Source organism: Sebastes fasciatus, chromosome 10, assembly GCF_043250625.1.
Source record: "Sebastes fasciatus isolate fSebFas1 chromosome 10, fSebFas1.pri, whole genome shotgun sequence".
Lineage (NCBI taxonomy): Eukaryota > Metazoa > Chordata > Actinopteri > Perciformes > Sebastidae > Sebastes > Sebastes fasciatus.
In genome coordinates, this window is record NC_133804.1 from 35667308 (window position 1) to 35691127 (window position 23820).

The following is a 23820-nucleotide window of genomic DNA, read 5'->3' on the forward strand; positions in this document are numbered from 1 at the left end:
TACTAATCTCCCTTTAAGGTTCATTAAGAACAGATAAAACATGTGAGGTTAATCACTATTAAATATTTTAATTGATCGACAGCCCTAATATAAATATAATAATCCATGAGACTGCATGGTCTCTGTGTTGTAGATCTACAGAGACATGAATACTATAATAGACTCAGCAGTTGCTCTCAGTGTGTAATAATAATAATAATATGGAATATAATCGCTGTGATCTGACGATGATGAGGATGATGATGATGATGATGATGATGATGATGATGATGACGATGATGATGATGACGATGATGATGATGATGAGGATGACGATGATGAGGATGATGATGATGATGATGATGATGATGATGATGACGGCGTCGTCATGTTCTCTAAACCTGTGAATGGATCCTCTCAGCCGGAGGAACGACGGAGGGACCTTGAGAGCTCGCGGTGGGGGGGGGGACAATGAGTTGAAATGCACCTTTACCCCCCCCCCCTTTGCTCTGAGCCGTCTCCTGTTGACAGCCTGCTGGGACTCTGAATTGAAAGGGCATGATCTTTTGTGAAGGCAGACAGGGGGATTGTACAGACACTATTTTCAGAACCACATCAAGCCAATTAGCGCAGCAGCAGCTAAGCTGGTGCATGCTGGGAGCCGGCGAATGTATGAGAATGTGTGTGCGCATCTGTTTTTATGTAAGCGGAGCCATATGTTCCCTTTCCTGCCGTATGCGGTCGCGCATCGCGGCCGCGTGTCTCTTCGCAGCCATGCGGAGGGTTAAAATTATCCCGGGCTCGTTAGCTAAAGCGTCCCGAGCGTCTGCTAATTAGCACATAATAGGACAGGCGCGTCCGCCACAGAGGGGCCTGTAATTTAAGAATAAAGTTCATTTTCCTTCCAGAGACATTCCTCACAGCCGTGACCGGGCGACTACAATCAGCCTCCTCGCCATTAGCAGCGCTCTTCAGCCGTGAAGCATCAGCAGCTAAAGAAGTGCTGTTATTACACTCCGCTCTGCTCAGGAGGGACAAATCTCAGGGCGCCGCTCCTTTTATTAAACATAAGTAGTATTTTAAAGGCTCATTTTGGTCTCATTTGTCAGTTTTCTATGAAAGCAAAGTTCCCAGCAGTGAAGTCTGATGTGTGTGCAGCGAGCGGAGGAACGCCGCCGCCGGAGGGGGAAACAGGAAGCTGTAGATGTGACCGTGTTGAAGGTGTGAGAGCGGGAGCAGCAGCTGGAAATAGAAAGTAGATGAATCACGTTGGGTTTGTTCTGTAATTGCAGCCTTCACGTTTACAGCGGAGAGGAGCCACGTCGAGCCATCTGGAGCTGCACATATCAGCTCTCTGAGATCATCACGACATCAACGCTCAACGGGAGGAACTCCAGAATGAATCACATCTCACACCTTTAATGAAGGAACGACTACACGGCTTCATTAATACTGAACTCCGTACACATCGGAACACTTCACACTAAAGATAGCTTTATTATCATTATACAATACACAGCTGCACAATTAATTACACTACGCTTTATGTTAAATATCTAAATTAGAATAATTTAAAGGAATAAAATAGGACACAGAATAAACTCTAATAGTAGCACTATGTATATATATATATATACTGTATATATATTATTTCAACTGTCGGCTGCTATATACAATACTGACTTATCTCAACTATACAATAATGTGTGCAATAATTCAACTGTGCATTACTCAGTCAATAATACTGCATTTATAATAAAAACACTCTTATTTAATTCTTATTTATAGCATTCTGGTATTTATATTTAAAACACTTAATAGAAGCATTTTTTATTTACTTATAAACATTTTGTTATATTATATTATTATCGTATTTGTACTGTGGTTATTGTAATATATTGCACGTCTTAATGCAACCTGTACAAATGTAATATTTCAATTCAATGTATTTGTATAAAGCATCAAATCATAACAGAAGTTTCCTCGAGGTGTTTTTCACATAGAGCCGGTCTGCACCGTCCTCCGTAGTATTTATTATATTCACTTTTCTTATTTTTAATTTTATTACTTTTCTTAAATTTAATTTCATATATTGTGTTTATACTGTTTATTATGTATAATATTATCACATTATGTACATAATTTACATGTTACATACTCCTTTATTTCTATTTTCTTATATTTCTTTAAGTTTATACAAGAGTAACTGTAATATATATATATATATACACACGATTTACAAAATGAATCACCGCCAGCTGCAACATATCACACCTTTAATGAAGGAACAACGTTCGGCTTAATTAATATTTAACTTAGTATATATTTGAAGACGTTTACAGACTAAAGGTTTCTACAGGTGTCAGGTTAAAGTTAAAGTTAATTTCCGGGCGCCTGGGTTAGCTCAGTTGGTAGAGCGGGCGTCCATGTATTAAAGGTCACATATTATACTCCATTTAAACTAGTTATTATAGGTCTCAGACACCTCCAAACCATGTCTCTGAAGTTTTTTTTTCATAAAAACAATCAGATCATGCATTCCAGCATGTCTCTATAACCTCTGTTTCAGCCCATTTCCAAAAGTTCTGATTTCTGTGTCTGTAGCTTTAAATGAGAATGAGCTGCTGCGCCCCACCCCCTCTGCGGAACCGGCTGTAGCTCTCCGCCCCATCCCCCCCGCCCCTCGGCTTGATACCTTGGTAACAGTAAACAACTATGAATGTTATAATGACAACAGCTTGGAATATAACTGTTCAGTTTGACCCTGAGTCGAACACCGACTCGAACTCTGAAGAGGAAGAGGCCCCAGCAGCAGCAGCACTTCCACCTCGAATGCAGCAAGACATTTCACAATGGTTAGTTCAACTTGTTGTGTAACTTTATGTATGGGTTAGCACGGAGGCGAACGGTAGCTAACGTCAGCTCTAATGCTACTTTCACGGCTCTGTAGGTAACGTTATTGTGAGGTATTTGGTCAATAACCAATTTTGTAATTTGTGTAATTTAGTGAACGTTAGGCTCTACGTATGTTGCATGTTTTTCAATTGGTAAGGTATATTTTACTTGATATATCCCGAATATTCTATCATATTGTGCGATAAAAATGTGTGGGGGAAAAAGCTTACTGCTCATTCACCTCAGCTTTTTTGCATCTTCTGTCAGGTTTATTGTATCATATGCTTCACATGTTGAAATGCTCACATTTTTTATTTATTTGTTCAGGTGCACATGTGGAAATTGTGCAAAAATGCCTACAGAACCTGAGAATATCTGCTGCTGGGAGACACAACAGGTAACAGTTTTATTAGCTATATTTAGTTGTGTGTTTAGACATATTTTTCACATTCCATGAGGCTTACCATATGTCATTCACTCTAGGTTAAAAGATGGATGGAGCAGCTGCCGGACAACATCTCCTGCATGATTGAACATCCTGGGTTGGACCCTGTATGTTTAAATTTGTTCACAATGCAAAACGCATATAATGTTTACAGGGCTGAATATGGTGCTTTGCACCAAAGGGCGATAGAGCGGTAAGTGGTTTCTTACTTATTTGATCATCATAATTTTAATCAAAAAGTACAATTAAATGCTAATGTTGTTCATGAAAATAAATACCTGTATGTTAAATTTTATGCAGTCTTCCTTTCCATTACTTCAGTGGGCCTTACATTACACTGTTCACCACACCATGAATGGCATTACACACCACGATATTGCAGAATAATGCCCCAAAATAAGAACGTGATTACTTTTTAGTATATACTGTAGCTAAGTTTGACATCAGCAGATACTGTTCATATTAAACATGATTTCATGACACATTTTACAGATACTGTAAAGCCTTTATTGTTATGTTCAATCAATAGAACACCATTCTCATAATATATGAATAGAAAAACAAAGGATTCACTGAACCCATAAATAAGAAAGACATTTTTGACAAACCACACTGCTAAAGCTGAATTGGCATTTGTTTGTGCTTCAAACTCAGCACAAACTTGTGATTTCCACTTTATTTAAATTCTGAAAATGCAGCTTATACTGACCTGAAACAATGGTGGCTGATGCAGCATGTAAATACAATACTATTATACTATATTATATAATATTTCAAGTGTGTTGTCATGGCTGGATCCAAATGAAAAGGTATTTTACTGTCTCTGGCAACAAGATTTTGGCTGCAATGATTGTTGCATTCAGACCGTAGTTGAACATGTTATTTTTTTGTTTAATTTGTATTGCTTTTATCTTTGGTATATGACAGCACAGTGTTTCATGTTGTGAGATATTTCTTATTGCTTACAATAAATGTAAAAAGCCACATCAAAAAGTACAAAGTAAAACAAGGGACATACTGATAATAACATGACTAAGTTTTCAAGTTTGGCTCCTGACACGCTGTTTACTAAATACATGTATATTGTCCAATCTTACAGCCAATACAGGTATCTGGCATACAGGAGCTTTGTGAGCTGGTGCTGGGGCTTTCTTGGGCGCAGGATCCGCGTTGTAATTCCGGCCTGTGTGGTACTGCGGATCCGCAGGGAGTTTCCTGACGCCCTGGCCAGCTACGAGGGTTTCAGACCGCCGCTGCATTGAACCTGGACACAAAGTTGTTTATGACGGACTCTTTGTCTGGCCGCTCATAATTTGCACACAGGTCCTCTGGGATGCTGATCTTCATTATCTCCTCCGTGTATGGTGCCGGGTCCACAAAGACTTTTTCAAAGACCAGGTCCATCAGGTCATCCACATACTCTGTGCAATATTGACAAACAGATATTTGTATACAATTTCATGTTAAAAAAAAAAGACTGAAAATGTATTTATTTTGTACCATTTATTTATATATTATATTTATATAAATATTTTTTGCACTACTTCATACAATATTGAAATTTTTTATCAGGTTTATGTTTGCTTTTACTGTGTTTTTTGTTGATGTGTGTTAAGTGTTACAAATTTGACGTGCAATATTACAAATAAAGAAATGTAACACTTCCGGAATGTCGGGTCAGTCTTTACAACTTTTGCTCTGCATTCTCCCTTCCTGGCCTTTGGGAACTGCAGTCTGAATAGTGGGTCTCCAGCTGATGATCTTGCTTGTGCCCGGTTTGCATTTTCGTTGAAATACAGGCACGCCAGGTAAAGTCTTGAAGCAGGGTATGGACGAAAACAAAAATGTAAATAATAGCAGAGACTGTACACAATGTCACTTTTTCTAAGTAACTAAAATTAAATTTACCTGCACAGCATTCCAAGAAATGGAAAGACAACATTCTTTGGAGCAAAACGGAGGATCACGCTATGGAAAGCCTCCAAAGATGAAGTCTGGTGGTGGGGGCTCAGTTTTTCCACATCCTTCAGAATCCTCTTGTTAGTGAGCACTTTCTCCAGCTTATAGAAGGCAGGAGTTCCTAAAAAATAAGAAAAATGTGTAATTCACAACAATAAGCGATAGCAGTGGATGTAATAGAGTGCTAATAGAAATATAATTAATGATAGCTGTGATAATAAAAAATATATAACTACCACTAATGATAATAATAAAAAGGCTGATGATATTAGGGATAGTAGCAGTGGTCTGCATACACAGCAGGCTGTTTTACGGCAGCTGGCATCTTACCTCCTTTAGGTTTTACCCGTCCACTCTGCTAAATAATAATAAAAAAATAATCTGTCATGTTTACAACATCATCTCAAATGAGTAGTTATGACAACAAGTTACAAATACAGTATAACTTGTGTTGTGACATACCAAAAGTTTGTAAATTCAGTTTGATGAAGTTAGCAGAGCAGAAAGCGTCATAAAGCTAGCTAGACTCACTGTTTGTAATGCAATACGAGACTAACAACTTTATCGGTGAATCATAGCGGTCATACTATCATCTGTGTAAGTCAACACACTGCACAGCTGGCCACTACAGCCGTCGGTCGGGGCACATTAGCGACTGGGTGCTAACATAAACGAAAGCTACATAACGTTTCATAGCAAATTAATCACCGTTTCTGGATTAGTTTACAGTTTGACCACTTGTTTTGAGCATGTGTACTTTCAGGGGAGTCTAAAACAAGTAACTCTCCACACACACAATACAGCAGCTAGCTCCGCACAGTCTGCTCCGTTAGGCTAACGGAGCAGACTGTGCCTACAGACCGCAGTATAAAGTTGCACTAAAAGCAACATGGAGACCCAGTTTACACACACCATACCTACTACTATAGTTATTTTACGGGTTTGAAATGGTGCTTAACGTAAAACAAAAGCCTCTCACAAGCTGAATCATTACACTATAAGTTCAAGTTTAGCCGCACTGCATGCTAACGCCGTCTAGCAAACCGGTGTTACGGTTTAACTGGCGACCCTGTTAACTGGCGACTTTCAGCCGAATGAGTCTGTGGTTGTCGTAGTTACGGCAGCTGTTGAAAGCAGGAAGAGAATACGTAGCTGTCCTCGTGAATGCCTCTTTGTTTAGTATTTCATTACAATGTTTAAACATACCGGATTGGTCTTTGGAGCTTTGGAGTCTTGTTTGTGGAAACGTGTCCGCTATATTCTGCTCGCGTTTGAAACGTTGCTTGTTATGATGAATATGTTGAAAACATTAAGAGCAGCGTCGCTCTTCCTGTAAGCTAATAAAAGTTTCTAAATACACATATTCGTCTTTGGAGCCTATTTTAGTAAACATGTGTCACGTAGAAGAACTATTCATCCCTTTTAAGAAAAAAAAAAAAAAAAGAATACAAATGTCAGGTTTTACGGGATTTGAACTCATACCAAAATCACAGCTTGTGTGACAGACGGAGGTTTCCTCCAATGCGCCACCAGCACTGGGGTGATCACAGGTGAATGTCATATTCATCTCAAATATCATCCGCTAAGTAGTCACTCTGAGACGCAGAAGGCAGCCAGATTAACTTGTGACCACACTGTCCGTGTACTTCAGACCATCTGATTTACAACACAAATAAGTGTCTGTTTATGTTGTTGTTGTTGTTGTTGTATTCACGTGGAAATAGTGAAGATTGAAGATCTTCTTCGAAAGAAAATGTTTTCAAACCAAAAAGGCACTGGATTGAGAATTGACCCAGACAACAACACAGGAGTCAAACACTCAAGTTATTTTTATTCAGGAGAGGCCAACAAATTTCACTTGTAGCCAATCAATCTGCACAACATATGACCCTCTCAAGGGGAAAGCATACTATTTACACAAACACACACCCATATGTGATTGTTGACCATACATGGGCATTAACCACATGAAGTTGCCTGGTTCAAAATGGGTGAACCCATCAAACCAAGCCTTTGGTCAATCAGCATATTACCACCAATTTATGGAAACATATATAAAGGTTGTGGAGAAGTTGGAACTGTGTTGGAAGTAGGGAGAAAGAAAACAAAGACACACAATAAGAACTGAGAAAACAAAATGGATGAAAAACTGGTAAGAGAAATTATGGATTTCAAAGTCCATAATCTTGTACCTGATGGCCTCACTAAACAACAGAGGTATACGATTAAGAGAAGAGCGTCAACATTTGTGCTCAAGGGTAAGTATTAATGTTATATACCATGAATCACAATAAGCAATTTTGTTCTGTTATATTAAGATTAAATTGAGCTTTTTACGACCAGATGGAGTTCTGCACTACATCTGCAGACGTAGAAAGGAAAGGGAACATTTGACCAAGGTGGTCCTATCAGCCGCCGAGGCAAATGAAATATTTGAGGAACTGCACTGCAGCACCATTGGATCCCATTGTGGGGTTGAAAAAACACACAATGCAGTTATCAGCCGTTACTATTGGCCTGGCATGGAAGCGGACATCCGCAAATGGGTAAGTTATAAGGGGCACCCAAATTTACTTCTGTTTTTTTTTACATGATGACCTAATTAAGAAAGCATTTTTGTCAAATGCAAAAGCAATAACTAAATTATTTCTATTAAAACATTCATTTGTGATATTACCTCCATTTAGGCCTACTGTTTGTACTTGACCAAAGGCCTAGGTACATTTAATTTGAATATCATTTGGATTCAGGTTGCTCAGTGTCCAGACTGCCAGGCAAAGCGTGCTAGCCTTAAAGAAAAGACCCTGTACACCCCAATACAGGTGAGGTTATTTGTGCGACTGAATGTCCCATGTTGCTAAATGTGCTACTTCATACAGATCTCTAATTGTCATTAAACTTTTTCAGGTAACCGAGCCATTTGAACTGGTTGGCATGGACCTTTTAAAGTTGACTGTAACTGAGGGTGGTAATCAATACATTTGTGTTATGGTTGATTATTTCACAAAGTGGGCAGAGGCCTACCCTCTGAAAAATAAATCTGCAGAGGAGGTGACAAATTGTATTCTTGATTTTGTATACAAATTTGGTGCACCTCAGAGACTGCTTACAGACCAGGGGACAGAGTTTAAAAACAAGGTAGAACACTCATGAGAAACGTCACTTATTATTTAGCCACACTGTAAATGCTAACTTTTTTTTCTGTTAAATGGAATTTAAGGTGAATGCCAGACTCTGTGAAGCCCTTGGCATTGAACGGTCCTTTTGCTCCCCATACCATCCCCAAACCAATGGTTTGGTGGAAAAACTTAACAGCACCATCCAAAGGTAAGTTGCATATTTTTAAATTGCCAGATCATACACTTACACAACATGAATGCTATTGAATAAATTACTGATATAAAAATGCCTGCTGTTATTTTTCAGGTCTCTCGGTAAACTTGCCAGACACAGACCAAAGAAATGGGACGAGTTCCTTCAGGCCACAATGTTTGGTCTGAGGACAAAAAAGCAACTAACCACACAGTACAGTCCTTATTATCGATGTTTGGCAGAGAAGCCAGATACCCATCTGAGGTGCCAAAAGACTACGAGGTAAGTGGCTCTATTTGGTTTGGAGTAAAGCGGTTATGGTCATGATTACTTGGATAAATAGCTCGGACACTAACACTACTTGGCATTTTTGTACTTTAGGTGACAACCGAGAAAGTGGAGGAGTTCATCTTCAAGGAGGAGCCGTACCAGGGACTTGAAAAACAGAAAACGGTCTACAAGGCAGTCCAGGAGAATATTCTCAAATCCCAAAACAAAATCCGAAAACGTAAGGAGGAAAAAGGACAGCAGGACAATTTCCAAGTAGGTGATGTTGTCCTGAAAAAGAATATCAGACAGCAACAGAGAAAAGGAGGCAAGCTGGAAACGGATATGCTTGGACCTTTCAAAATAATATCAATACAGGGAAAAGTTGTCGGCTTAAGCAACAACACCACAAAAACCATCGCCAACCTGGACCAACTCATTTCTTTCACTGAGCCAGAGGAAAGGATTCCTGCTAAGCTTGCAAAGACTAGCAAGTCCCCTTCAGCTCCCCCCCCCCCCACAACCACCGTCCAGCCCCTCCAGCCCTTCTGAACAAACACCTCCTCAATCAAACACTCAAACCCACGCTGCCATTCACTCCTTCAATCCTCCATCTGCCACATCATCAGGAGAGAGTCATCCCACCCATAGTAAGGGTATACGTCCCATTAGTAATGTGACATACTCTATATATACATAATTTCATTAATAATTTAAATGATTGAAATGTTCTGAATTTCCAGCTCTCGAGGATATATTGAAAATTCAAGGGGAGATACTGTGGGCCAAAATGGGACCATATAAATTGTTTACAGCAGATCTCCAGAGGCTGGCACCTGGAAAGGAATTGGAGAGTGAGGTAAGTATTGTTTGCTAAACTGCCTCTGATTTTTCCTCTTTAACATGAAAGTTAATGTGAATATTTTTTGTGTGTAGATTGTCAATGCTTACCTGTTATGGGTGGCAAAACAAATTGGGAGGCCAGTAAAAGTCCGAGTAATTGACACTTTCGAAATGACGGCGATTTGGAATGGTGAATCAAGGGGGATGAGAAAGGTAAGGATAATGGTTGCTTTTAAAGGTGTTAGTTACAATTATGCAATCTTAAAAACTAAAATATCTCTTGCAGCTCGATGTAAGGGAGTGGGACACCCTGGTCGGGGCTGTTTGTAAAAATCACCATTGGACTTTAGTAGTAAGTGCACTTAAATTAATGAAATGTATAACTCTGAGAATCTTGTATGTTAACGTATCCTATCTGTAAAAGGCCATGTATCCCAATGAAGGACGGGCCCTTGTGATAGACCCATTTGGAGCGACCCCCAATCAAATAAAACAATGTAGAGATTCAACAAGGTAAGTAAATCCATGATTTATTCTCATGTGTTTCATTTAGTTTCTGATTTGCAACAAAATATTTGATTTTTTGCTTTAGGGCTTTCATGCGGAAAAAGGGGGTCAATTTATCACGATGGATGTCTGGCACTGTCCCTCATCCACGTCAGCAAGATTCCACATCTTGTGGAGTTTTAATTTGTAAAGTAAGATTACCCTAGTAAGCCTTTAAACACTTTTTAAAAGGACTCAAATAACACTGGCTGTATTTTAAGGTTGCCGAGTGTCTTTTAACTGGCGGGAGCATGGACTTTGACGTGGATGAGGACGGCATTAACGCTTTGAGAACAGAAATTGCCAACAGACTGATGGAAGATTCTGGTAACTTTCAAACAATTGTTATAGTTGTGTAGTTGTTGTAACATTTGCCTATATTTAACCCACTGTGAAATTTTAATATCTTAATAGACGACCTGACAGACCTGTGCAGGGCATGTGGCGATAAGGACCCTGGGGAAAGAGAGCCCTCAGAGGAACCCGTGGATCACTGGGTAGGAAGGCTTTAAAGTTTTTTACATGGAGAGTGCATTCTTAATTAATGCAAATCTAATTTATCTATCTACTTTCAGATTGAATGCACATCATGCCTTCGATGGTACCACTGGGTTTGTGTGGCAAAGCCAAACAGACAAGAACACTTTATGTGTCCAGCCTGTACAAGATGCTAAATGGTTTGGTCCCAGTAATCCTGAATAAAAATAACTTGAGTGTTTGACTTCTGTGTTGTTGTCAAAAATGGATGCATATATTGTGAACATTAACATCATGTACTCCCTGCAATATTCTCTGCCTCTTCTCCCTTTGTGTAAATAGTATGCTTTCCCCTTGAGAGGGTCATATGTTGTGCAGATTGATTGGCTACAAGTGAAATTTGTTGGCCTCTCCTGAATAAAAATAACTTGAGTGTTTGACTCCTGTGTTGTTGTCTGGGTCAATTCTCAATCCAGTGCCTTTTTGGTTTGAAAACATTTTCTTTCGAAGAAGATCTTCAATCTTCACTATTTCCACGTGAATACAACAACAACAACAACAACATAAACAGACACTTATTTGTGTTGTAAATCAGATGGTCTGAAGTACACGGACAGTGTGGTCACAAGTTAATCTGGCTGCCTTCTGCGTCTCAGAGTGACTACTTAGCGGATGATATTTGAGATGAATATGACATTCACCTGTGATCACCCCAGTGCTGGTGGCGCATTGGAGGAAACCTCCGTCTGTCACACAAGCTGTGATTTTGGTATGAGTTCAAATCCCGTAAAACCTGACATTTGTATTCTTTTTTTTTTTTTTTTCTTAAAAGGGATGAATAGTTCTTCTACGTGACACATGTTTACTAAAATAGGCTCCAAAGACGAATATGTGTATTTAGAAACTTTTATTAGCTTACAGGAAGAGCGACGCTGCTCTTAATGTTTTCAACATATTCATCATAACAAGCAACGTTTCAAACGCGAGCAGAATATAGCGGACACGTTTCCACAAACAAGACTCCAAAGCTCCAAAGACCAATCCGGTATGTTTAAACATTGTAATGAAATACTAAACAAAGAGGCATTCACGAGGACAGCTACGTATTCTCTTCCTGCTTTCAACAGCTGCCGTAACTACGACAACCACAGACTCATTCGGCTGAAAGTCGCCAGTTAAACCGTAACACCGGCCCTAATAAACAGTATAATAAAAAAAGGAAAAAATAAAAAACGTACAGCTTCAGGGTCTCCTGATGCATCCCGGACAGTTGGTATTGATCCAATATTCAGTTTCAGGTAACTAGCGTATCCCGCCAGGTACTGACCCTGATTTACAAAGCATTCGGTTGTGAAATGATTTGCACATACCAACAAATACTTTGAAACATGTCTGGGCACAGCATCAGCGAAAATAAAGTCCATCCACTGGGTCTTCAGAGGATCCGAAGTGGGTACATGGTGCAAGCTTTTGTGTGGAGTATTGCAGCCAACAACAGAACAAGCGGGTTTTCCTTTCAGCATGTTTACTAGTAAACAGTCGAAATAACAATGGCGGACGCAGCTTGCTGAGCCGGCTACTCCGTGGGCGGGGTTACCAAGCCGGGGTATGGGGGGGGGGGTTGCTGTTCTGTTTCACTGGAAACAGGAAAGCCATATATGGCTTGCATTGCTCTCTAATGACGTCAGAAGACGAGGAAAAAAGCGATTTTTTTTTTCTGCACCCATTTCCGGACAAACGGAGCAGGAGAAAAAGAGAGAGGATGGTCTTTTATGATACTATGGTGGCCTGTAGACACACTGGGGACAGATATTGATGTTTAAAAGACATGGAAAAGTGCATTTTGCATAATATGTGACCTTTAAGACTTGGTCCTGACCGCGGCGGCCCGGGTTCGAATCCGGCCTGTGGCCCTTTCCGCATCCACTCTCTCTCTCCCCCCTTTCACGACTCTATCCACTGTCCTGTCATAAAAATGGAAAATGCCCCCAAAAAATAACTTTAAAAAAAAAAAAAAGTAAATTTCCGACCCCGTTAGCGGTCGTCTTCTTTTATTCCTTCTTCGGTGATCGTCCATGTAAATCCTGATAAAACCTTCTAGTGTGTGTAGCAGGCCCCGTCTGACCCACAGCGATGAGGCTGATAACCTCTGATAACGTCCATTTAATGACCTGATAACCATCTGATGACGTCATCTCGTTGAGTCTTCTTCTGTAATCGTGTAATGATGCACTCAGGCCTGAAGGTCGAGGGTTTGATTCCCCGCTGGATTAAAATCAGATCCGTTTGTTTCCACTAATCGACGGCCGATATTTAAAAATGTGCAGAAACTGTAAACTAACGACGCCGATCGATCGGAGAGCCGGGGAGTCTCACTTCCAGCGGCCCCGCCCACCTTAACCTTCACCGCCACTGGTCGACAGGTCCATCCATCAGCGTGAGCGACGGCCGCGGCGGCCGGTCGATAGCATGGATCTCCTCCTCTCAGACTCTATATTATGACATCTGATGGTGAGCTGGTTAATATTCTGCTATCTGAGATAAACACAGCGGAGGTGGAGATCAATCTGTGTGTCTGTTGTCTTATCGCCGCTGCCGCTCAATAACACTCTGACTGGAGGACGAATACAGGACGACCATCGATTGATTCCTCAGAGAGCGCTGGAGCATCAACATACTGTAAAACCTCTGATTATATTATCTTATAACAGATTCACGTTATAGTTTATTATAAAACCAGCTTTACTTTATAGTTTATTATAAAACCAGCATCACTTTATAGTTTTATTATAAAACCAGCTTTACTTTATAGTTTATTATAAAACCAGCTTTACTTTATAGTTTTATTATAAAACCAGCTTTACTTTATAGTTTATTATAAAACCAGCTTTACTTTATAGTTTTATTATAAAACCAGCTTCACTTTATAGTTTTATTATAAAACCAGCTTTACTTTATAGTTTTATTATAAAACCAGCTTCACTTTATAGTTTTATTATAAAACCAGCTTTACTTTATAGTTTATTATAAAACCAGCTTTACTTTATAGTTTATTATAAAACCAGCATCACTTTATAGTTTTATTATAAAACCAGCTTTACTTTATAGTTTTATTATAAAACCAGCATCACTTTATAGTTTTATTATAAAACCAGCTTTACTTTATAGTTTATTATAAAACCAGCTTTACTTTATAGTTTATTATAAAACCAGCATCTCTTTATAGTTTTATTATAAAACCAGCTTTACTTTATAGTTTTATTATAAAACCAGCATCACTTTATAGTTTATTATAAAACCAGCTTTACTTTATAGTTTTATTATAAAACCAGCATCACTTTATAGTTTATTATAAAACCAGCATCTCTTTATAGTTTTATTATAAAACCAGCTTTACTTTATAGTTTTATTATAAAACCAGCATCACTTTATAGTTTATTATAAAACCAGCTTTACTTTATAGTTTTATTATAAAACCAGCATCACTTTATAGTTTATTATAAAACCAGCATCACTTTATAGTTTATTATAAAACCAGCTTCACTTTATAGTTTATTATAAAACCAGCATCTCTTTATAGTTTTATTATAAAACCAGCTTTACTTTATAGTTTATTATAAAACCAGCTTTACTTTATAGTTTATTATAAAACCAGCATCTCTTTATAGTTTTATTATAAAACCAGCTTCACTTTATAGTTTTATTATAAAACCAGCATCACTTTATAGTTTTATTATAAAACCAGCATCACTTTATAGTTTTATTATAAAACCAGCATCTCTTTATAGTTTTATTATTGAAGTGAACAGAAACCAGTTTTAGACCGTTTATGATGAATCACAGGTTACATCACTAGAGACCATTTTAAACACATGCAGCAGTAATTAGTGATAAAACAACTAAATTAGCTCTTATTAAATATTAAAATGTGGATTTTTAAAATGTCATTTTTGCAGGAAAAGGCAAAAAGAAAAGATTTATACTAGTCATTAAATGTTAATAAAGTTGACATGTCGGTCGGTGATGTTTGTGATGAAACGGTGAAGTCAGTGACGATCGTCGTGTTGTTGATATTATTCCATTAAATAATCTTAATTGATATGAATATTCATCTCCATATCCGCATGAGCTTTAGTTACTCAAGATAAAAACAAAACTAGTAACAATAAAATGAAACGGACAATAAACCTATAAACAAACTCAGTAAATGATTATCATAAACTACAATTTAAATCTAAATCAACATACATTTAAAGGAATAGGAGGAAGTATACACTTATTATTCCAACCCCTTCTCCGCTACTAATCCATTCATTCATAAACTATATCCTATACATATATATACATATATATATATATGTATATATAAGTAAAAGAACATGTCTTGTATATCACCTGGTATTAAATGACTTCTTGCTTTATACATTATTTGTACTAGATCCATAAACTTTGAGGCATTTGACTTTATAAAGTATTGTTGTGTTCTCAGAATCCTAAATTATTAACTCTCCTTATGGCTCTCTTCAGTATGCATAATGGATCTAACCTGCAAACAGTAACTCAGATAGATGGATATATAAATATGTATGTTTATATATTTAATAACATGCAAACGCACAGAAAGGCCCCGATAACTTCTTCAATCTTAATTCTCAAAAACAAACAAATACTACTTACTATCATTTCATAATTTAATTATGACATCTAATTAGTGAAGTTGAATTAATTTAAATTATTTTAAATACTTGTTTTATTTATAGACAGACAGGAAACAGGTGAAACTATAATCTGTGACTGTAATTCTGTCTTGACCTCGAGCCACCAGGACACTTATTATTCACATTAACGCTGTTTGTGCACAATAAATATAAAATAACAGAATTAAAGAATTACTGTTGTTTTCAGTTGATTTCTACTAAACTCAGTTTGCAGACGTGAAGCTTCATTCATCTGTTAAACCTGTTAAACTGTTCTGAGGAGAGATAACACATTAATGTCTCAACTGATCTACAAATACAATGTTAATTTGACAAAAATATATTTTATTATACAGATTATGTTATATAATATATAATTCATGTTATATTTCACATCTATTACACACATGTTAAAATGTTAACAATATTGTTTAAAGTTATATTCTCTAAATTTGTACACACAATTTATTAATTCAGGAGAACAGATTAATAATCTGTGTGCAGGACTTTGAAACATCTTCAACCCTGACACCTGGATGTTTCTGTAAATACGACGTAGTTTCTAAAATATATAAGAGAAGAGCTCAAAATAACAACAACTAAATATTTATATGTCTGTTCTTTACTCTTAACTGGTCTGAAGAACAACCTGCGACACGAGTTCCTTTAGCGATCTCATAATTGATCCATATCATTCAGAACCAGACTTTTCCAGCTGAAATGGAGGTAACGTTCCTACAGATGTTCTTACGGAGGTTCCTACAGATGTTTCTTACAGAGGTTCCTACAGAGGTTCCTTACAGAGGTTCCTACAGATGTTCGTACGGATGTTCCTACAGATGTTCTTATGGAGGTTCCTACAGAGGTTCCTTACAGAGGTTCCTACAGATGTTCATACGGAGGTTCCTACAGATGTTCCTACAGAGGTTCCTGAAGTGATTCCTACAGAGGTTCCTTACAGATGTTCCTACAGATGTTCCTGAAGTGATTCCTACAGAGGTTCCTGAAGTGATTCCTAGAGGTTCCTACAGATGTTCCTACAGAGGTTCCTGACAGAGGTTCCTACAGAGATTCCTACAGAGGTTCCTACAGATGTTCCTACAGAGGTTCCTGACAGAGGTTCCTACGGAGGTTCCTAAAGTTGTCAGAAGTTAGTTGCGTGTTGTCGTGGGTGAAGTTGGTTGCGTGTTGTTGTGGGTGAAGTTAGTTTGGTGTTGCTGTGGGTGAAGTTAGTTTGGTGTTGCTGTGGGTGAAGTTGCCTGTTGTTGCGTGTTGTTGTGGGTGAAGTTAGTTGCGTGTTGTTGTGGGTGAAGTTAGTTGCGTGTTGTTGTGGGTGAAGTTAGTTGCTTGTTGTTGCGGGTGAAGTTGGTTGCGTGTTGTTGTGGGTGAAGTTAGTTGCTTGTTGTTGTGGGTGAAGTTGGTTGCGTGTTGTTGCGGGTGAAGTTGCTGCGTGTTGTTGTGGGTGAAGTTGCTGCGTGTTGTTGTGGGTGAAGTTAGTTGCATGTTGTCGTGGGTGAAGTTGGTTGCATGTTGTTGTGGGTGAAGTTAGTTGTGTGTTGTTGTGGGTGAAGTTAGTTCGGTGTTGTTGTGGGTGAAGTTGCCTGTTGTTGCGGGTGAAGTTGCTGCGTGTTGTTGTGGGTGAAGTTAGTTGCGTGTTGTCGTGGGTGAAGTTGGTTGCGTGTTGTGGGTGAAGTTAGTTCGGTGTTGTTGTGGGTGAAGTTGGTTGCGTGTTGTGGGTGAAGTTAGTTGCGTGTTGTGGGTGAAGTTGGTTGCATGTTGTTGTGGGTGAAGTTGCTGCGTGTTGTTGTGGGTGAAGTTGCTGTGTGTTGTCGTGGGTGAAGTTAGTTGCGTGTTGTCGTGGGTGAAGTTAGTTGCGTGTTGTCGTGGGTGAAGTTAGTTGCGTGTTGTCGTGGGTGAAGTTGGTTGCATGTTGTTGTGGGTGAAGTTAGTTGCGTGTTGTCGTGGGTGAAGTTAGTTGCGTGTTGTCGTGGGTGAAGTTAGTTCGGTGTTGTTGTGGGTGAAGTTGTTGCGTGTTGTCATGGGTGAAGTTAGTTGCGTGTTGTCGTGGGTGAAGTTAGTTCGGTGTTGTTGTGGGTGAAGTTAGTTGCGTGTTGTCATGGGTGAAGTTAGTTGCATGTTGTCGTGGGTGAAGTTGGTTGCGTGTTGTTGTGGGTGAAGTTAGTTGCGTGTTGTCGTGGGTGAAGTTAGTTGCGTGTTGTCGTGGGTGAAGTTGGTTGCGTGTTGTTGTGGGTGAAGTTAGTTCGGTGTTGTTGTGGGTGAAGTTGTTGCCTGTTGTAACGGGTGAAGTTGCTGCGTGTCCGTGCTGTAAACTGAGAGGCAAACAGAGCTGTGAGCAGCACCAACCGGAGTCTGACTGTAGGGAATCATTATGAGCCATCTGAGGATGTTTATTAATGACCTTGGCATGGCTGGAGGTGGCTGCCATGCTGTTAATGCTATTCACTGGCACACAGCGGACCGTGGCAGCGCACAAAGAGAGGCAGGGAGGCAGAGGACAAGGCGCCTGGTGGACATCCATATTAATGCCCAGCTCAGCCTGTGTTCTGCTGCCATGAGCTCCAGCTGAAGGCCAGACAGCAGCCTGATCCCGCCGGACGCGCTCCTTTATCTTCATACCGGCACATCCGCCGCGGCTCAAACTGTCACCGGACGTCTCAAAAGATGTCCGGAGACGTCCTCACAACGTCTTCAGATGTCTTCTGATGTTCTGAGGAGTCGCTGAGACGAGAGGGCAAAGTTTGGAAGTCCACAGAGAAGATTTAACTTCACTTTGAACGTCAACATGTTGAGTCTAACGGGACGTTTTCTGCATCCAATGCTGAATTATTACTTAGTTTTAATAATGTTTCCCTCCATCGTCTCTCCGTGCCGTTGTGATGCTGCGTTGGGCGTTGTGTGCAGGTTTGATGGGTTTTATTTTTTTAGTCAAAGGTGAAGTTTTGTGCATCAAAACAAGAAGAAAAACCAACCTGTTATTTCATTCATCGCCGCGCTGTGTAGCTCCATAGAGATGAGATGAGTTGAGGAGGTTTAGTCCGTGCAGATCATTCACTTTTACAGACTGTTAACTGCAGACTGTTCTCGTATGCCGTTCGTATCTAAACCTCTGAAAAGTAATGCACTGTAATTCATGTATATCCCACGGTCGGGTGGATGGGCGGGTCAAAAAAAACCAGACTTTCGTCAAGCACACTGGTTGTTTCCCAGAAGTCAACGTTGACTGGTCACGTGACTTCCGTATTTAAGTTACGCCACTTAACCCAGACCGCGATCTTTTCCTAAACCTAACCAAAAGGTTTCCTGTGAAGACAAAAGTTTATTAAGAAAAGACTGTATGCATGTCACCTTGCTGTATTTATAAGGCACGAAAAATGAAGGATAGCTCCAGCCGGTTCGCACGAAAAGGCGTATAAATGCTACGATAATGCACGAGGCGTGTAGCGTGCAATAAGTTTGCCTTTCTTGATTTCCGCATGTCATCTGTACGCCATGTATCCTGTACTGACTGCAATGTAAACACATCCTCCTATAAATGCTACGCTAAGAGTTAGTGACGTAGAATATAGAGAGAGAAAGACCACGGATGGTGGGCGGGTCCAACAAACACAGGACTTTTAACCAGGAGACTCGTGTCCGAGACCTTTGTTTTGTTTTTACGTTAGTGACGTTTGTCACGTGTTTTTATGACGTTTGTGACGTGTTTTCTGTAGTGGGGTTACGTTGTTTCTGTACCTGTTTTACTTAGTTTAAGTACTTATTTTAAGCCCAACCATGACAATTTCCCTCACCTTAACTAAGTACTAACTGCGGACGTTCGCATGGCGTACAAATGACACGTAAAAAGGCTAAAATGCGTACCTATGAGACGCAGAATATCCGTGTAATGTTGTGGTATTTATATGCCTCCCCGTGTGACCAGGTTGAGGGAAGACGTCGGAGACCGCTGTTCGTACCTCGTATGAAACCAAAGTCAACGTTGATTTGACGTAACTTCAGTATTTAAAAAACACCACTTAACCACAACCTGTTCCTGAGCCTGACGAAGTAGTTTTATTGCCTAAACCTAACCAACATGTTTCCTGTGAAGACGGAAGTTTATTTTGAAAAGACTGTACGTATGACATTAACACGTGTTGCTGGACATTTGTAGGAAAACGCACGAAAAATGAGGACTAACTTTTCATACGAAGTGTTGTATGAGGATACGTTGCTCATCTCCGCACCAGGAAGTCAAATAAACTACATGATAAATGTGTTATTGTTTTGTCTGTTTTGTTTTAGTTCCTTAAAATAAATCAGACGAGTTGGAAACAAACAACCAGTTCATCCAGATAATCAAACATTTAACAGAAAACACCTGAATGTTCATCATCATCATCATCATCATCATCATCATCATCATCCCTCATTCAGTCAGTAAACGGCTGAAAAACACTTGATGGACTCATTTAGTGTGTTTTAGGAGGTGTTGTTGAGCGTCCTAAAAGCTTATAGACATGAGTCATTTAGTCCGCGTGCAGCCTGTTATTATGTTCCTGCTTTTATTGTGATGATGGACTCAACATGCGACCTGACGGCGAGTAGAAAGCCACTCGGACGTTACAGACGGAGGTGGAGAATAAAATATTCACTCTGCTCCATTTTAATCATCCTGAAATTACAGGCTGTGTTCTGTAATAGACGTGAATCCATTCCACCAGGATGGAACCAGGAGACACCGGTTCCACCTGCAGCCGGTGTTACTGCAGGCTGTACAGGCTTTTAGAGGCTCGCTCTGAATGATGAGTTTATTCTGTTCCATCGATGTGTTGACTACAGAAAAGACCGTCAGTATGTTCATGTTAATGTTTCCATCACATCTTTCACACAAACATTCTAATTAAAGAATAAATTAATTAATTTAGAACAAGCAGATCTTTTTAAAATACAAGAAGGTATGATGTGGTGTGATTATTACTGGGGTGGCGTGAGGAATGACCCACATACTGATTCTTAAGGGAATCAACGCCGTGTGTCATGAGGACGCATTTTAGCCTTCTCACGTGTCATATGTACGCCATGCAAACGTCCGCACTGAGGTTTATAAGCAAGAAAAACACTTAAGTTAAAGGAAAATGTCATGGATGGGTTTAAAATAAGGAAGTAAATTAAGTAAAATGCACACGGAAACCACTACGGAAAACACGCACTAACTTAACATAACTTGCAAAACAAAACGCCGGTCATCAACGGTCTCAAACACGGTCTCCTGGTTAAAGTCCTGTGTTTGTTGGACCCATCCACCATCAGCGGTCTTTCTCTTTTTATTCTACGTCACTAACTCTTACCATAGTTTTTATACGTGGATGTGTTTACATTGCAGTCAGTGCACGATACATGACGTACAAATGATGCGCGGAAATCAAGAAAGGCGTTCTTTCTCAGACTCGTGGCAGACTTCTAGAAGCAGCAGCAAAGTCCCGAACACCTCCACCATGAAAAGACGTCCTCAGACTCCGTGGCAGACTTCTGGAAGCAGCAGCAAAGTCCCGAACACCTCCACCATGAAAAGACGTCCTCAGACTCCGTGGCAGACTTCTGGAAGCAGCAGCATGTGTGTCGCCATCAGAAGCATGTCTTTTCCAGCTAGCGAGGCCAACAGCTGGTAGCTAGCCTACCGTCCACACCTGCATATGCGCCGGTTTAATTAAACAACTCCGAACAAACTCACTCTCTCTTTCTTACCGAGGTACACCGTAAAACATATAAAACTCCCGTCTGCTAACTATTTATAAACTTAAACACTTTCTTATCTTCTCTACTGTTTCTCCCTCGTCTCTTCACACCCTGAGCATCAGGTAGTTTACCTTAATCATCATCTGATGCTCTCTGATTGGCTAATGACCTTGATGGACACCTGACTGCCCAATACACACAAAGGTAACCCGTTACGAGGGGTTCAAAGCAAGCCCCCTGGAATGAGGCCGGTCGACGATCCGGACTTTCGTAGCGGCCAAACGGCGGTACTGCAACTTCCGTGTCCGTCACATGATGCCATCGGGCCCAAAAAGACTTTTTCCCGTCGACTTCCATTGGGAAAGAGACGTCTGTAACTCAGAGGTTCATATATTTGGAGGTGAATCAACTCCCCAGTATGAACACTCTAATAGTCCTGATTTAAATCATTAAAACTCACTAACAGCTGAATCAGAGTTATTTCACTTCCTCCGTTCATGTGAATGAGACCCAGACCGAGGCTGGAGCGCCAAGCCGTGACGACGGCGTGACGTTGGGACCCCGTGACCGAGTCACGTGACCGAGCGGACCCTACTGTGCACGTTCCATCTGCCCGAGATCCGCCAAGATCCGGGTACTTTTCCAGATGGAAGTGGAGCCATTGAGGCTTCATGCTCCACCGAGACACTCATAGGAATGACCGGGACCCCGCCTCCAACGCTGGATCCAGTTCTCTTAACACATCCACGATTCAAAGGCTCCTCGTAACGGAGGACATTTCAACACTTACCAAAATATACATTTCTCCAAATAAATGAAAGTAATTACACTAGAAATACACTGTATAGTTGTTAAATGATCATATATCAGAGAACATTATGCAAACAAAACAACACACAGAAGATATTTTTGGAGGTATATGGATGAGGACGAGTTGTGTTAAGGGTTGTGATAAAGGTTGGTTTATATCTACTTTTTAACTGCGGATGGAGTTGTGGGTTGTAAATAAACTTGGGATGCTGTTCATATATTTAATTTGGGATGTAAATAAATCTGGGATAGTTTATATATTATATTATATTATATTATCATGCTATGATATATGAGTTAGTAGAGGAGAAGTGAGGAAGGGGTAAGGAAATATAAGTGTTACTTCTACATACTCCTCTTCGGACACTATTACTCTCTTTTTATTTTGTATCTGTTTTTATTGATTTGTATGTTGGAAATAAAGTCATTCATTCATTCATTCAGTCATAATATCATTAGAAACTTATTCGTGATACGTCAAAAACAAACGTGACAAAACACGGTTCCCTTGACGTGTTATTCACGATCTAGTTTAGTTGTATGGGAACATAACTTTCAGGAGACGGGGCTGACGTCTTTCTGATATGATGTCACAACGATGAATATTACAACACATTCCCAACTCGTCACAGACCTCCAGTCTGATGAGTTAACATTATAGTTAATGTCTCCTACCGCCGCCCTTGTGTGGCGGTACCAAACGCCCACGGCCGTGACTAAACTTGGTATTTGATTCCCTGGGAAGGAGAACGGGATCAATATTAATATGATGCCTTTTAACAGGGAAGTTAAGACAATAGTGAAATCAGTTTGTTGTTATCTGTCTGATGGAAGAGACTGATTGGTAATACTGGATATGTACATATATATAATATATATATATATATATTATATATATAATAACCCAGAATTCTATCTTGTAATTAGTAAAAGATATTTTTCTCCTTTGCTCTAACGAGTTATCTTGTTTTAAATAATGAGCGTGTGATGACTGAGGAGCAGAGAACCAGTTAAAGATTCAACATCAGGTCAAATATTCAAACTCCATGTTTCTTTAATATCTGCACTATTCAATCAAATGTAAATATTATAACACCTGTACATCATTATATACACATTATATACACATTATACACACATTATACACATCCACCCAAACTTCATCCACAGATATCTGGTGTGTTTGGAAACTTTGAGCTGTGCAGGTCTGAGACGGCGTCTGGCTGAACAGCATGAGCCGGTCCTGACGGAGCGTCTGACGGAGCCTCTGACGGAGCGTCTGACGGAGCCTCTGACGGATCCTCTGACGGAGCGTCTGACGGAGCCTCTGACGGATCCTCTGACGGAGCGTCTGACGGAGCCTCTGACGGATCCTCTGACGGAGCCTCTGACGGAGCGTCTGACGGAGCCTCTGACGGATCCTCTGACGGAGCGTCTGACGGAGCCTCTGACGGATCCTCTGACGGATCCTCTGACGGAGCGTCTGACGGAGCCTCTGACGGATCCTCTGACGGATCCTCTGACGGAGCGTCTGACGGAGCCTCTGACGGATCCTCTGACGGAGCGTCTGACGGAGCCTCTGACGGAGCCTCTGACGGAGCCTCTGACGGAGCCTCTGACGGAGCGTCTGACGGAGCCTCTGACGGATCCTCTGACGGAGCGTCTGACGGAGCGTCTGACGGAGCCTCTGACGGAGCGTCTGACGGAGCCTCTGACGGAGCGTCTGACGGAGCCTCTGACGGAGCCTCTGACGGAGCGTCTGACGGAGCGTCTGACGGAGCCTCTGACGGAGCGTCTGACGGAGCCTCTGACGGATCCTCTGACGGAGCGTCTGACGGAGCGTCTGACGGAGCC

At 40.3% G+C, this 23820-nt stretch overlaps 1 long non-coding RNA gene across 2 annotated transcripts; it reads left to right on the forward strand.

Moving 5' to 3' along the window:
* Positions 1 to 2487: 2487 nt before the first annotated feature.
* LOC141775843 (uncharacterized) lies at positions 2488 to 4557 on the forward strand. 2 transcript variants are annotated; one of them, XR_012595697.1, is made up of 4 exons: positions 2488 to 2834; positions 3202 to 3271; positions 3358 to 3512; positions 4419 to 4557. It is a non-coding gene; the product is annotated as an uncharacterized LOC141775843 (long non-coding RNA). The 2 variants fall into 2 exon arrangements; XR_012595698.1 differs by lacking the exon at positions 4419 to 4557 and having other exon boundaries at positions 3358 to 3611.
* The last annotated feature ends 19263 nt before the right edge of the window (positions 4558 to 23820 follow it).